This window comes from Entelurus aequoreus, linkage group LG12, assembly GCF_033978785.1.
Source record: "Entelurus aequoreus isolate RoL-2023_Sb linkage group LG12, RoL_Eaeq_v1.1, whole genome shotgun sequence".
NCBI lineage: Eukaryota > Metazoa > Chordata > Actinopteri > Syngnathiformes > Syngnathidae > Entelurus > Entelurus aequoreus.
Window position 1 is genome coordinate 4,451,225 of NC_084742.1, and position 14,954 is coordinate 4,466,178.

At 39.3% G+C, this 14,954-nt stretch overlaps 1 protein-coding gene across 4 annotated transcripts in view; it reads right to left on the bottom strand.

Moving 5' to 3' along the window:
- ahcyl2b (adenosylhomocysteinase like 2b) overlaps positions 1 to 14,954 on the bottom strand; it is a 54,529-nt gene that overhangs the window by 38,771 nt on the left and 804 nt on the right. The gene's annotated exons all lie outside the window — the stretch shown is intronic.

Here is a 14,954-nt window from a genome sequence, read left to right on the forward strand (position 1 = left end):
TGCAAGAAAAAACAAAACATACAACATGTGGCCGGGATGGCACGCTGTTTGTAAATGCTATAGAGGACAATTACTGCAGTGCAATTAGGGCACGCCCTTTATTTAGTAATTAGAGTGTAAATAGGATTATATTTTCCCTGAGAGTTATCTATGAGAGACACTGAGATCCATAAGTCTCCTGGGAAAATCGGGGGGGTCTGCAAGTATGTAGCTGAGCCGCATCAGAGTGGTCAAAGAGCCGCATGCGGCTCCGGAGCCGCGGGTTGCCGACCCCTGGACTACACTTTATGTGAGTGCAGACCATTTTGCGCTGTTTTGTCTGCGCTCACTTTGTACACCAAACGCGGAGTGAGTGTGGACTGTCGGGTGGCTGTGTTTCAAGTGGACGGGCAGGTTTGTTGTCTTCACGCACATTGGGCAAACTGGATCCTTGGTGTCGATAGGCTCATTTTGTTCCAAAGCTTCAAACTGAAATATTCCCACACTTGTGTGGTGGCATTTGATTTTGAGATCATTTCGCTACTACATTCATGTGTTGCACTAGGTAACTTGTTGCACTGTGCGATACTAGCAGCCCCGTCTCGCTTCACAAAGAGTCAAAGACACTTGATGAAGGACAAGAGAATTCACCTCCTCCTTTTCATTTCACTTTGGCGCAACCACGCGATGAAACCGATGCAAAGTGTGAATGCTCTTGAAGCATGCACATGGCCATTTATCGACGCTGGCAAACTTAATTCTCATTTATCGTCGGTTAATTGACTTACAGAATATCGGGCCAGGCCTAAGTATTAACTAAAAATAAGGTAGAGGTTTTATCTAACAAGTCATTTAATATTTTGGACACTGTTACATTATACACAGTTTGAACAGTAACACTTATTTGAATATAGGAAAATAAAACGCTGTACTTAAATAATGAATCAAATCTTTGGCATATCACTAATGGTACATGTACCGGTACCACCGTTTAAGAATGACTGTTTTAAAGTTTCTAGAGTTTTCAATCTTTTTAGTGACTTTTTCTTTATCATATATAGCAAGCAACAAATCTAGCATATTTTTATGTTGTTATTGGAGACCGTAGTCATGTTTGGACAGTTTTTACTTCTATTGCTCAAAGTCCGGGACGAACAGCAAAATCTGCAGCGTTGAGAAATTTGGACAATACCGCGATGATAATCATCATTTTGATCACTAGGGATGTAACGGTATCAAAATGTCACGGTATGATATTACCACCGTAAAAAGACCACGGTACGATATCATTGTGGTATATGTCCCAAAAAAAGAATATTTAAAAATCTTATAGTGTGTAAAATTAAGTGACCGGAATGTTTAGGATACACACACTTACTGTAATTGAACACAAACATAATGCTAAAATGTTCTAATCATACCACAAACATGTATTTTTAAGGGCAAATAATTGGGCAAAAACATCCACTGTTTCAGGAAAATATTTTTAAAAAAACAACTAACAATGTCTTTAAAGTGACAATGTTAAAGGCCTACTGAAAGCCACTACTACCGACCACGCAGTCTGATAGTTTATATATCAATGATGAAATCTTAACATTGCAACACATGCCCATACGGCCGGGTTAACTTATAAAGTGACATTTAAAACTTCCCGGGAAATATCCGGCTGAAACGTCGCGGTATGATGACGTATGCGCGTGACGAAGTCAGAGTAACGGAAGTTATGGTACCCGTAGAATCCTATACAAAAAGCTCTGTTTTCATTTCATAATTCCACAGTATTCTGGACATCTTTTGCAATTTGTTTAATGAGCAATGAAGGCTGCAAAGAAGACAGTTGTAGGTGGGATCAGTGTATTAGCAGCGGACTACAGCAACACAACCAGGAGGACTTTGTTGGAGCGCTAGCCGCGCTAGCCGCCGACCTCACCTTGACTTCCTACGTCTCCGGGCCGCCAAACGCATCGGGTGAAGTCCTTCGTCCTTCTGCCGATCGCTGGAACGCAGGTGAGCACGGGTGTTGATGAGTAGATGAGGGCTGGCTGGCGTAGGTGGAGAGCTAATGTTTTTAGCATAGCTCTGTGAGGTCCCGTTGCTAAGTTGCTAAGTTAGCTTCAATGGCGTCGTTAGCACAGCATTGTTAACCTTCGCCAGCCTGGAAAGCATTAACCGTGTATATGTCCACGGTTTAATAGTATTGTTGATTTTCTATCTATCCTTCCAGTCAGGGGTTTATTTTTTTGTTTCTATATGCAGTTAAAGCACGATGCTATCACGTTAGCTCGTAGCTAAAGCATTTCGCCGATGTATTGTCGTGGAGATAAAAGGCACTGAATGTCCATTTCGCGTTCTCGACTCTCATTTTCAAGAGGATATAGTATCCCAGGTGGTTTAAAATACAAATCTGTGATCTACAATAGAAAAAGGAGAGTGTGGAATCCAATGAGCCAGCTTGTACCTAAGTTACGGTCGGAGCGAAAAAAGATACGTCCATCACTGCCTCTCAAGTCGTTCACTGTAACGTTCCTCATCTACGAATCTTTCATCCTCGCTCAAATTAATGGGGTAATCATCACTTTCTCGGTCCGAATCTCTCTCGCTCCATTGTAAACAACAGGGGAATTGTGAGGAATACTAGCTCCTGTGACGTCACGCTACTTCCGCTACAGGCAAGGCTTTTTTTTTATCAGCGAGCAAAAGTTGCGAACTTTATCGTCGATTTTCTCTACTAAATCCTTTCAGCAAAAATATGGCAATATCGCGAAATGATCAAGTATGACACATAGAATGGATCTGCTATTCCCGTTTAAATAAAAAAAATCATTTCAGTAGGCCTTTAACATCCAGTGTAAAACAATGATGTTTACTTAAGTGTTGTTCAACTTTTACTTTCTGAAAAGCACTGTCCTCCACAGTGGACATGTTTGTATCAGTCTGGAATATGCGGTTTCTAAGAAAAGCTAACTGACAATTTAACTTTTAATCATGTTTATACCATCACGCATCGCGGCATTATTGTAACGAATTTAAAACCGAAATACCGCGGCATCTACGAAACCGTTACACCCCTATTGGTCACAAGAATCCTGGTATGAAATGTTCATATCTTTACATCTTGATGTTTTCTATAACATTCAAGAGAGAAGCTGAAAATTGTGAACGTTCAATGGACCAACGGAACACAAATTCCCCCAAATGTGGGGAAACCCTGGAATAGATATACTACGCACAGAAAGTTCGTCCATCGGAGGACTAATGCTGTTAATTTTTGCAAATGCATAATTAACCATGGAGCATTGCCAAAAAGTGAGTAAAAAAAACATGGAAGCAACAACAAATATGCCCAGAACTACAAACAAAATCTTCCTGTCGCCATACCACTGAAAACATGCGTTGTTTTCACGCTGAAGATTATGCCGTTAATTCGTACTAACACTGGACACCGAGGAGCCAACTGTGGGTGTTTGACTTCCAGTTTCCTAACACCATCATGCAACATTCTCCTGCCTGTGCACATCGTAGCTTAGGAGCCTTTTGGTTTGTTACTTTGTTCACACTTGCACTTGTGGATGCCTGCAAATTCCTTTCGGTACATGTCTTCAATATTGGAGTCCAAATATTGTCAACACTTGACCGCACATTGCAAGGAAAGTGCAAATGTTTAGCCTTGAGAGCACGGATGTGTACTTTGTAGCATATAACCTCTTCTTCCATCCACACCACTTCCCATCTAGGGCAGCCACAGGTCATTGTAAGCCTGTTAGCCGTAGAGCAATACCAGGAACACCAGCTTAGTGTGCGTGACATAACGTTACATCAAAAGGGGGGGGATGATCTGACGAGCAGCGCTGTGGACGAAGTAGGGATGATGTTTGATAAGAAATTATCGAGTTCGAGCCCATTATCGAATCGTCTTATCGAACCGATTCCTTATCGATTCTCTTATCGAATCCAGATAGGTTGTTGTATATGGAAAAAAACACAATATTTGGTTTAACAAAAGCTCACTTTTATTTTATAAGAAAAAAAAATAAAAATAAAAATAAATAAATAAACATTGACTGTTACCCCCTAAAAAAAAAAAAAAAAATATTGACTGTTGTTACCCAAAGTATATTAAGTGGGATTTTTCAGAAAAACAAATATATATAGTAACACAAAAACAACCTGTCTCTGTGATCACTATAGGTGTATAAATAATAATATAGTGTTAAATAAAATCAGTCCCTTGGGCACAAAACTGAAAATAATACAGCGCTCCAAAAAGTGCACTTCTGCTGCTATTGGAACATACTAACTACACACACTAGGACACTAAGAACACCACAGTCATCAATCAACAATTCTTCCCCCCTTACATGAGAGCGAAGCCTTGCAATAATTGCATATTGCCTGTTCTGCCCTCACTATACGTGTTGAGGTTATACAGCTTGGCAGACAGCTAACAAACAATCCAAAGCAGATTAATCCATTTAGGCTCTTTATTGTTGTTGATCTTGCTTTGTCTTTTCCTATCTTTACTTTTGTCTTGCACTGGACTGTTATTTTTTTTTTTTAAACTGAAATACACACAATGACAAATGTATAAGCTATGTGATTCAATAAAATACTGAAATGTAATACACAATATGTAAATATTAGCTTCACACAAATATACAGTACTATCATCAAACAAATACTTCTAAATGTGTTGAAACTATTTCGATGGTGGAAATTCACGACTGGCAGCCATTTTAAGTCCTCAAAACATCCATTGAAACAGTGCACAAAAATCGTTTTTCAATAAACATCTTAGTATCAAACTTAAACACTTTCTACCTTAATATTGAGTTTGAGTTTATTTCGAACATGCAAGCATACAACATGATACATCACAATTTCCAGTTCCTCTTTTCAACATGTTCGAAAAGGAGTAGGAAGAAGCAGAGCTTATTTAATCCTACCCCTTTTCTTTTACATAACAGTTGCTAAAACTTTTGTTCACTTCCTGTTCTCAATTTATTCACAATATACTCCATAAGTAATCACAATAAAAAAACAATAATAATTGGTGAAGTAAGTTACATTTCATATGATGAGATAAGTAAGATTATTTTGAGAGTGAAAGAATGGATGAATTAAGTAAATTCAGTTTTGAGTTACATAAACAAGTTAAACAGTTTACTTACAGACTTATCTTTTCCAAGGCTTGTAAGAGCTAACACAACTTGTCTACTTGTCAATTGTCTCAACCCGGAAGTGCCCAAACTAATGACGTGTAGTATTTTCATATTGCCACAAGGTGTCAGTAAGAGTCTACAATCAAATGGGCATAACATTGCAGGTCCCACAGGGCATTTCCTGTACGTGGGAAGGGATTCGTTCCCAGGGATTCGAATAAAGAACCAACTCTTTTTCCTTACTATAGTGGCCTCGAAAACGGGAACCGGTTCTCAAAAAGGGATTCGAGTCCATGGAATCGGTTCTTTTCTTATCGAACAACCGGGAGAACCGATTTCGAACATCATCACTAGGACAAAGTCATAGTATGTTGAGTAAAATCACCTGCTGCTGCTGCAAAGTTGTGGATTTGGCGAATGTCAAAAAGGACAGTGGAAGATGATTAACTGTAGGGAACAAATGGTTTGTTATACAAAACCATCTGGGATATTTGAGAAAGAAATAGTACTGGGCAATATAGCGGTACTATAGTTAATACTGGTATATTTTGGAAAGTGGTAAACATTTTAGACAATACCGCCATACTGGTATTTTTTTATGTGCCTTTGTTGTGGCCGTTTGATCTTCTCTGCGCCTGACATGCTCAGCAAAGGGCATCCTCTTTGGCTCAACCTCACCCCTTGCGTGTTTACGGAGGCTTCTCTGATGACGCACTGTGAGACGCATCAAACGTTTTGTTTTTTTAAATATGGCGGCACGTTGCTGACTTTTCGACTCCCGAGATATGCAATGCTTTGGACAGCAACTTCATTTGGCGATTGGTGAGTGACTACAGCTTTATTTACACATACACCAATTTGCTTTAGAATCTATCTCTCTCCTTTTAGCGACGTTTTCACTAATCTCATCTGTTTATGTTATGCGGACTAAGGTATTGTAGTGCAGCGGCTGGGTGGCTGAAAAGTAGTTTTAAACTAAACAGCAAGCGGCTTTCACCGCAGTGAGCGAGTAGAAGCTCCATCAATCCCGCGCACAAGCGTGAGGCTAGCAACCCAACATTAATAAAACAAAACGAACGAAAATTGCTTTAACATAGTACCGGCTAACTGAACATTACGTTACTACTTACAACAAAAATAATCAGAGTGCTCTCAACACTGGTTATCTAGCCGTAAAACACTGAGGCAACCTTAAGCAATTTGCACGTTTTTTTTTCAGTTTTGGTCCATATGGCCCAGCCTTAGAAAGAAATATGGGAAACCTGCGATTCTGGAAAATTTACCCTGGATATACGTACAGGAAGTAGCGCCACATTAGCGCCAAGCTGTGCAGTTTACAATAAAACTCACCCCCCAAAGAAAAACCTCACATCTGGGCTTGGCTACAACAAAGAGCTGGCCCCTTTAATTCCTTCACGATAGTGGATTAAAAGGCAACCATCTGATAGTGGACTGAATGAGTCCAACAGATGCGCACGGCTGTGGTCATGTATCTACAACGCAGCCTGTGCCATAGGGACCCTTACGTAGCTTGTGATCTATAAATAGACAACCTTCTGCCCTGGCGGATGCAAGGGGGTTATTGGACAAATGCAGTGACAAAAGTAGGATTAATCTTGCATGAACTTGTTGACCCTAATAAATGTAAATACAACAACAGATATAATATGCATCAAAACAAACACTAAAATGACAGTACCATCCGATTAAATGTGAACTCTGAAATAATCCAGATGTGGCTGTGGCTCTACGGTAAATCCAGACCTTTAAACCACTGGACGGCTTCCATAGCCTACGTCCAGTTGAGGTGGATAAAGCCATCTGCTCTGCATTGCTGAATTACCAGGTATGTGGTGCCTGGTGGGCCGTCTTCGAAAGTCCACCCCAACATGTTTTTATTTACATAATTAATCGCCCAGGCAATGCAGCAGTGGCAGTCTCTTAGATAAGCCATCATACAAACTGGCTATAAATCAGTTTCCAGTCACTTATCAGCAGAAAGCCGCTTCCAGCCTCCTTAACAACCTTGAATATTATATTACCTTTACTATCTACTTTTGTTTAAAGTTAAAGTACCAATGATTGTCACACACACACTAGGTGTGGTGAAATTTGTCCTCTGCATTTGACCCATCCCCTTGTTCACCCCCTGGGAGGTGAGGGGAGCAGTGGGCAGCAGTGGTGCCGCGCCCGGGAATCATTTTTGGTGATTTAACCCCCAATTCCAACCCTTGCTGCTGAGTGCCAAACAGGAAGGTAATGGGTCCCATTTTTATAGTCTTTGGTATGACTCGGCCGGGGTTTGAACTCACAACCTACCCATCTCAGGGCGGACACTCTAACCACTAGGCCACTGAGTAGGTGTAGTAGTTTGAATACGGACATGCAGATTGTTGCATTCCACACACAAAAATGACGAAGAATGAAGTTCCTTATAAGGTCAACTATTGATGCCTGCAAGAAAGCAGGTAATCAACCTTTCTGATGTATGTGTCAGGCCTCGTGTTACTGTCATGTACCAATGTACAGAGTAAAATATCACATGAAAACACTGTACCAAATGAATGCTAGCTCACCATCAGCGCAAACTTCAGAGTTTCCCCTTAATGTAATTGAATGTGGCACGCCGCCACAGCATTTTGATTACCGCCACACCTTGAAAATAAGTTGTTTTTTTAATTTGAAAATAAATTAGGGTAATATAATATATTGTAGCCCACAGAAGAAATCACAAAGTCTGACGCTACTTTTAACTTGTATTACCAATTTATGATAACAAACGGCACAATTCCAACAGGTTTTACTTCCCGTGCAAAAACTTTCGTCTCGTGAGTACAACAATACTTCCTTGTTGGGACGGTATAGCTCGGTTGGTAGAGCGGCCGTGCCAGCAACTTGAGGGTTGCAGGTTCGATCCCCGCTTCCGCCATCCTAGTCACTGCCGTTGGTCCTTGGGCAAGACACTTTACCCACCTGCTCCCAGTGCCACCCACACTGGTTTAAATGTAACTTAGATATTGGGTTTCACAATGTAAAGCGCTTTGAGTCACTTGAGAAAAAGCGCTATATAAATGTAATTCACTTCACTTCACTTCACTTGTTCTCCGCCAATCACCTTTCAGGCACGGATGGTGTGTTTGCGACCATGGGAAAAACTGACATCAAATCCAAACCACACAAACATAAAACATTAACATTAGCTGGTCGTTACAGTATGAACTGACATACATAGCCTATTATTGTGGCTTGTACAGCCCTTTGAGACACTTGTGATTTAGGGCTATATATATAAACATTGATTGATTGATTGATTTGCGCACTATTGACAAGTGATCACCGAAAAAAAGACTTTACTCACTGAAAACCGCGCAACCGAAATCGGATGTAAACAAAATGCCCGCCATTGTGACTGTCTGGAGCGTTGTCAGTATGTCTGAGATGTGGACGTATTTTTTATATATATTGCAAATATACCCGCAAATGTGCAAATATTAAGAGGACAGTGGCGGCTTTTGAGAAAAGAATGTCCAACTACAACAACAGCGCCAAGCAAGTGTGACGTCAGGCTCGCTGCAGCTAGCCTCTTTCGTCAGGGACATAAGTAGTCTCTTAACATGACTACATTTTATAATAACACCAGAAGAAGATGCTACATTTCTTGCTAGGTTTTTTTATTTCATTTTTAAAAAAGTAATTAAAAGTGTGAAAACAAAACCTCAATAAAGAACATTGTACAAAAAGCAGCAACAAAACAGTGAAAACATATATGTGACCCGTGCTGGCAAAATGAGTCGGAATGCACACAGGCTAATTTTGAGCTACAGGCAAATAAGTGAAAAAAATGTATCTTGGTTGAAATTGAGATTTTCACAAAAATGAGTCCATAAAGCCACAATCTAGCGATCCCAATCATCGAAATAGCAAGACAACATCTTAAATCACCTTTATTTGAAGGTTTTGTATGAGGTATGTCTTCAGAAATGAGTCCTTTGTGTTAAAATTCCTTGAGAAAATCCAGTGTTTTCAACGCTCACTGGCGGCAATAAGGGGGAATCCCCCTAGCCATATTTGCTATCATTGTGACGCCAAGTTTACCTACTTTCTAAAAATGAGCATGGAATTCCCGATGACGCCATTCTGAACCAATACAATTCGAGTTTTTAAACCTGTCCCGACGTAAACAAATCCGGCTTGTTGCTAAGGGTCGCTGTGAGGCGTACCCTCATTGGTTGAATCACCCCGCGCGGTGCATTGTGGTATCATGGCTGCGCCCTGATGAAAAACAACACAGTAATTCCAGCGGAATATTATGTGAAAAAAGGTGATTTTTGAACATTTAATTATTATTTTTGTGGATAAGTTAGACTGTTTTACATTCCGTAATGGATTTAGAAGGTGGAGAGGGTACACAGGCGGTTGCAAGTGCACTAAATTCACTGCAGTCGGCGAATCTTCTTAGTGCTGCTGGTCAGGAATATTACGGACAGCTGACCAGCTGACAAACTGACCAGTGAACAAAAAAACTGTGACATAACAGTGTTGACATTTTTGTACATAACCGTTTTCAATAGAGTTGAATATATATTTTTCCTTTAGACATGGGATTTGACTTTAATTGTACCAATTTTGGTGTTGCTACAAGGACTTTTAAGGTATGGTTGCTATGGAGTTTTGTTTTGGAACATTCTGTTCTGGAACAGTAAACTTTAAGCTGTTTTTTCTCAAAACGGACCCTCAAACTTGGTCGACTTCAATCGGATGTAACTCGGTCATTTTCTGTCCGATTCCAACAAACCATATATCATTTTGAAGGTCTTTAGATGGAGAATGTGTAAATAACAATTATAAATAATGCAGACGAGGCGTGTTGGCTGAGTTCTTGACGTTTACTTTCACGGGTGACGACATGCAACAACACTTTTCGGGGCTACCGCGCATGCTCGTCACTCCCGTTGCATGCTGGGTAGTGTAGTTGTTATATTCCCTAGCTAATAACATCTTTCCCCCTATAAAGAAATAATGTTAACTCAATAAAGTGTATTTCTTTTTTTAGCTTTAACTTTTCATTTTTTAGCATTGTAACCACATTTGTAAACAACTTTTCTCTTCATAGAATTTTCTTTCTTTCTTTAAAGTGCAAAAATGTCAAAGCATCATAAACAGTTAAGTCAAATAGCAGCAGAATTGCACTTTTTGGAGAGCTGTATTATTTCCAGTTTTGTGCTCAAGGGACTGATTTTATTTAACACTATATTATTATATATACACCTATGGTGATCACAGAGACAGCTTGTTTTTGTGTTACTGTATAAACTGACCAGTGAACAAAAAAACTGTGACATAACAGTGTTGACATTTTTGTACATAACCGTTTTCAATAGAGTTGAATATATATTTTTCCTTTAGACATGGGATTTGACTTTAATTGTACCAATTTTGGTGTTGCTACAAGGACTTTTAAGGTATGGTTGCTATGGAGTTTTGTTTTGGAACATTCTGTTCTGGAACAGTCAACTTTAAGCTGTTTTTTCTCAAAACGGACCCTCAAACTTGGTCGACTTCAATCGGATGTAACTCGGTCATTTTCTGTCCGATTCCAACAAACCATATATCATTTTGAAGGTCTTTAGATGGAGAATGTGGAAATAACAATAACTCAGTTTTTAAAATTTCCTCATTGTGACTCATTTTGCCAGCACAGGTCACATATATGTTAATACTAATTCATAATACCTATTTTAAATGTATGTATACATTTTTTTTTAGCCTTTTTAAAGAAAATCATATCTTCATAGCAAATTAGGCAAATCACTCGATGATGCCACAGTTATCACACCCATGACCACGCCTCCACCGCCACAGGTATTTTGGCAGTTTCGGGGAAACCCTAAACTTGGATTGTTTGATTTTACATCTTGCTGCAAAGTCCTGTTTGGGTAGTGGTCAGCAGCAGCCAAAATCCAGTCTTACACAAATAATGGATGGGAAAGGCAACAGTAGGCCCTTTTCCACCACAGGAACTTTCCCATTTAAAGTTCCCCCTGTGTTTCCGTCAAAAACTACCCAGGTAGATTTAGTTCTTCAGGAACTTTTTTGAAGTTCCTGCCAGCTAGGGCGCGGGTTGTGCTGTCGAACGCTGAATGATGGAACACAGTTGGGGGCGCTCCCAAAACTTGATTTTCAAACACACGATCGCCATCACAAAGTATGCGACTTGTTTCTTTCTTATTTCTTGTGTATTTCTATGGCAACAAACTTGACAGTGGGGAGAAAGAAAAACCAAAGGAACTTTCAACTCGCAGGAACTTTTGTGACTTTTTATGAACAATTTGGTACACTTTATTCTATAAATCATATGGTTTTGTATATTACTGCTTTGTATTTCATTTACTCACTTTTTAGTAAAAGAACTGTGACCTAATGTCGGTTTATTTACATGGTTTCAGTGTAGAAATATAATAAACCACTCCTCCATAAGTCATCAGATTTGAACTGAACTGTGAAATGCGGTGGAAACACAAAACAGACACTTCTACAAGAACCTATAGTTCCAGGAACGAGATGGTCCAGGAACCATAAATTCCTGAACACTAATGTGGAACATTGTAGCTGGTTCCTTTAAACGTGAATACAAAATGACAGAACAACTAAGTACTCCTCATTAGCATGCTCCTGTAATCATTTGTGTTGAATTTCACGCTTGAGGTTTGTTTTGAACATTCCCAAATTATTTTTCTTAATACCGTATTTTACGGACTATAGAGCGCACCGGGATATAAGCCGCACCCACTAAATAAATAAAAACATTTTTCCATATATTAGTCACACTATAAGCCACAGAGTTTTACATTGTGAAATTAGTTATATTAAACAGAAAGATTTTATAAATGTTTATTTACATACTTTAATTATTTCCAAACGGTGCCCGACTAAACAACTGATCAAACAAAACAGATGTCATTCTCGTGCACTCACTAGTTGCAGACACGGTGACGTTTTGGTGAGTTTCCTGAGAAATTTGTGAAACTGAAACAATACAAACAGAATGATAACACAGACACTCGTAAATGTGCTAGCATATTAGCTAATGCTAACGACACCAGCTTCATTACATTACGATAGTACGTACAATATACAACAGACGTCACAAGAGATGTGATGTCTGTTGTGTTGCTGCTTTTTGCACAATGTTCATTGTTGAGAGTAAGATTTGTTCTAGTATACTGTAAAACTTACAAACGTAGCATGGAATGATGAGTAGTAACGCTTAGGGATGATACTCGAAACCGGTTTTCCCGGTTGTTCGATAACAAAATAACCGAGTCCTCGGACTCGAATCCCTTTTTGAGAACCGGTACCCGTTATCAAGACCACTATAGTAAAGAAAAGAGTTGGTTCTTTATTCGAATCCCTCGGAACGAATCCCGTCCCGACCAGAAATGCTCCGTGGGACATCACAATAAATCAGCCACGTAGCTCAGTCATTAGGCGCAGATAGCGAAAGCAGGAAAACAATGGACGGGAAAAAGCGCTCCAAGGTGTAATAAAGTTCAAAACAAAAGGTATAATCCAATGAATAACTTTACTGAGAGATTTGAGCATGGTACGAACTCATGAAGAACACTTTTACGACCCACCGAAAACATAGCAACCAGGCTAGCAACGCACCTCCTTTACGGCAGCTGTCGCAACGTTCTTAAAGCAACCGCAGCACATACATATATATACAACATATCTCCCTTTTTTAACTTTTGTTTTTCACACTGTATATGTGTTGTCTGTCTAATTATAAATAATGCAGACGAGGCGTGTTGGCTGAGTTCTTGACGTTTACTTTCACAGGTGACGACATGCAACAACACTTTTCGGGGCTACCGCGCATGCTCGTCACTCCCGTTGCATGCTGGGTAGTGTAGTTGTTGTATTCCCTAGCTCATAACATCTTTCCCCCTATAAAGAAATAATGTTAACTCAATAAAGTGTATTTCTTTTTTTAGCTTTAACTTTTCATTTTTTAGCATTGTAACCACATTTGTAAACAACTTTTCTCTTCATAGAATTTTCTTTCTTTCTTTAAAGTGCAAACATGTCAAAGCATCATAAACAGTTATGTCAAATAGCAGCAGAATTGCACTTTTTGGAGAGCTGTATTATTTCCAGTTTTGTGCTCTAGGGACTGATTTTATTTAACACTATATTATTATTTATACACCTATAGTGATCACAGAGACAGCTTGTTTTTGTGTTACTGTATATATTTGTTTTTCTGAAAAATCCCACTTAATATACTTTGGGTAACAACAGTCAATGTTTATTTATTTTATTTTTTTCAGGGGGGTAACAGTCAATATTTATTTATTCATTAGATTAAATAGTTTTCTTATATAATAAAAGTGAGCTTTTGTTAAACCAAATATTGTGTGTTTTTTTCCATACACAACAACCTATCTGGACTCCATAAGAGAATCGATAAGGAATCGGTTCGATAAGAGGATTCGATAATAGACTCGAACTCGATAATTTCTTATCAAACATCATCCCTAGTAACGCTATGGACGACTAAAAGACAGAACGGCACTTGTACTTCCAGTTCAAACGTTTAAACAGCAGGAAATACTTGCAGCGATTCACTCAGCTGCACCTGCAGTGAGCGAACTCCTCCAAAAGATGGAGCCATAAAACACCATTTAATGTTTTTATTGAAAACATTGCCTTATGGCCGTCAGTGAAGAAAAACCCATGAATTAGCCGCACCATTTTATAAGCAGCAGAGTTCAAAGCGTAGGAAAAAATTAGCGGCTTATAGTCCGGAATTTACGGTAATTTGCCTCTTCAACATTAACTCTGCCAAATGAGCAACATACTCTTATGGCGTGTTCCATTTACCTCGGAATTTGGATGTCGGGAGCTAGGAATGACGACGTTACAGCCAGTTATGAAGTCGGAATATAGGACGGCCACACCCACGAAAGCTATTCTTTTGATTGGTTTACGTGAATATAAACAAACTTACGGACAAATACGCGCTCCTTCCGCGACATTTAAACACGGTGGATGACGTGGAAACACAGAGACAGCAATCCTTGCGATGTCGAACCCATATACGACAGGACACAAGGCAACTTACACTACTCTATAACTTTACCACGAATACATTTCCGACAATATATCGTATACGGCTAATTTAATTCGGAGTGCTAATAATACAGAAGTTTCTATTATTGTTTGGACTTGCAGCAGCCATTTTTTAAAGTCAACTCGGGGGGCTGGTGAGGACCCTCCGACTTTTTGAAGAGGAAATCAGACCTTAAAATGTCCGACTCAAAACGCAGAAATTCCCGACTGCCATCCATCCATTTTTTCTACCGCTTGTCCCTTTCGGGGTCGCGGGGGGTTATCTCAGCTGCATTTCCCAGCACAAATGAAACGCACCATTACAGTGCAGAAGTAGAAACACAAAATGCAAATACTATAATATCTATAGAGTATAATCTTTTTGTTGTAAAATAGGCGTGTTACTATTTATTATTTGTTTATTCCCCCTATTTCTTTCATTACATTTTTTTTTTAAAGTTACATTTACTTTTGTTCCTGTTTACTGTTGTATGTAAAATTTTCACCGCAACCGTGGATGTTGGAAGTTTGGTCGGATTAAAATACTGTGATTTTAAATGATCATTAAAGAATAAAAAAACATTTATTTCCAAAATAGACGAAGGTAAAAAGACTTTTGTGCAACCTGCAACAGCCCGCGGGCCAGTGGTTGGTGACCGTAGTGTGGAGCACTTATGGCTAACCATGTCAGTTAACATG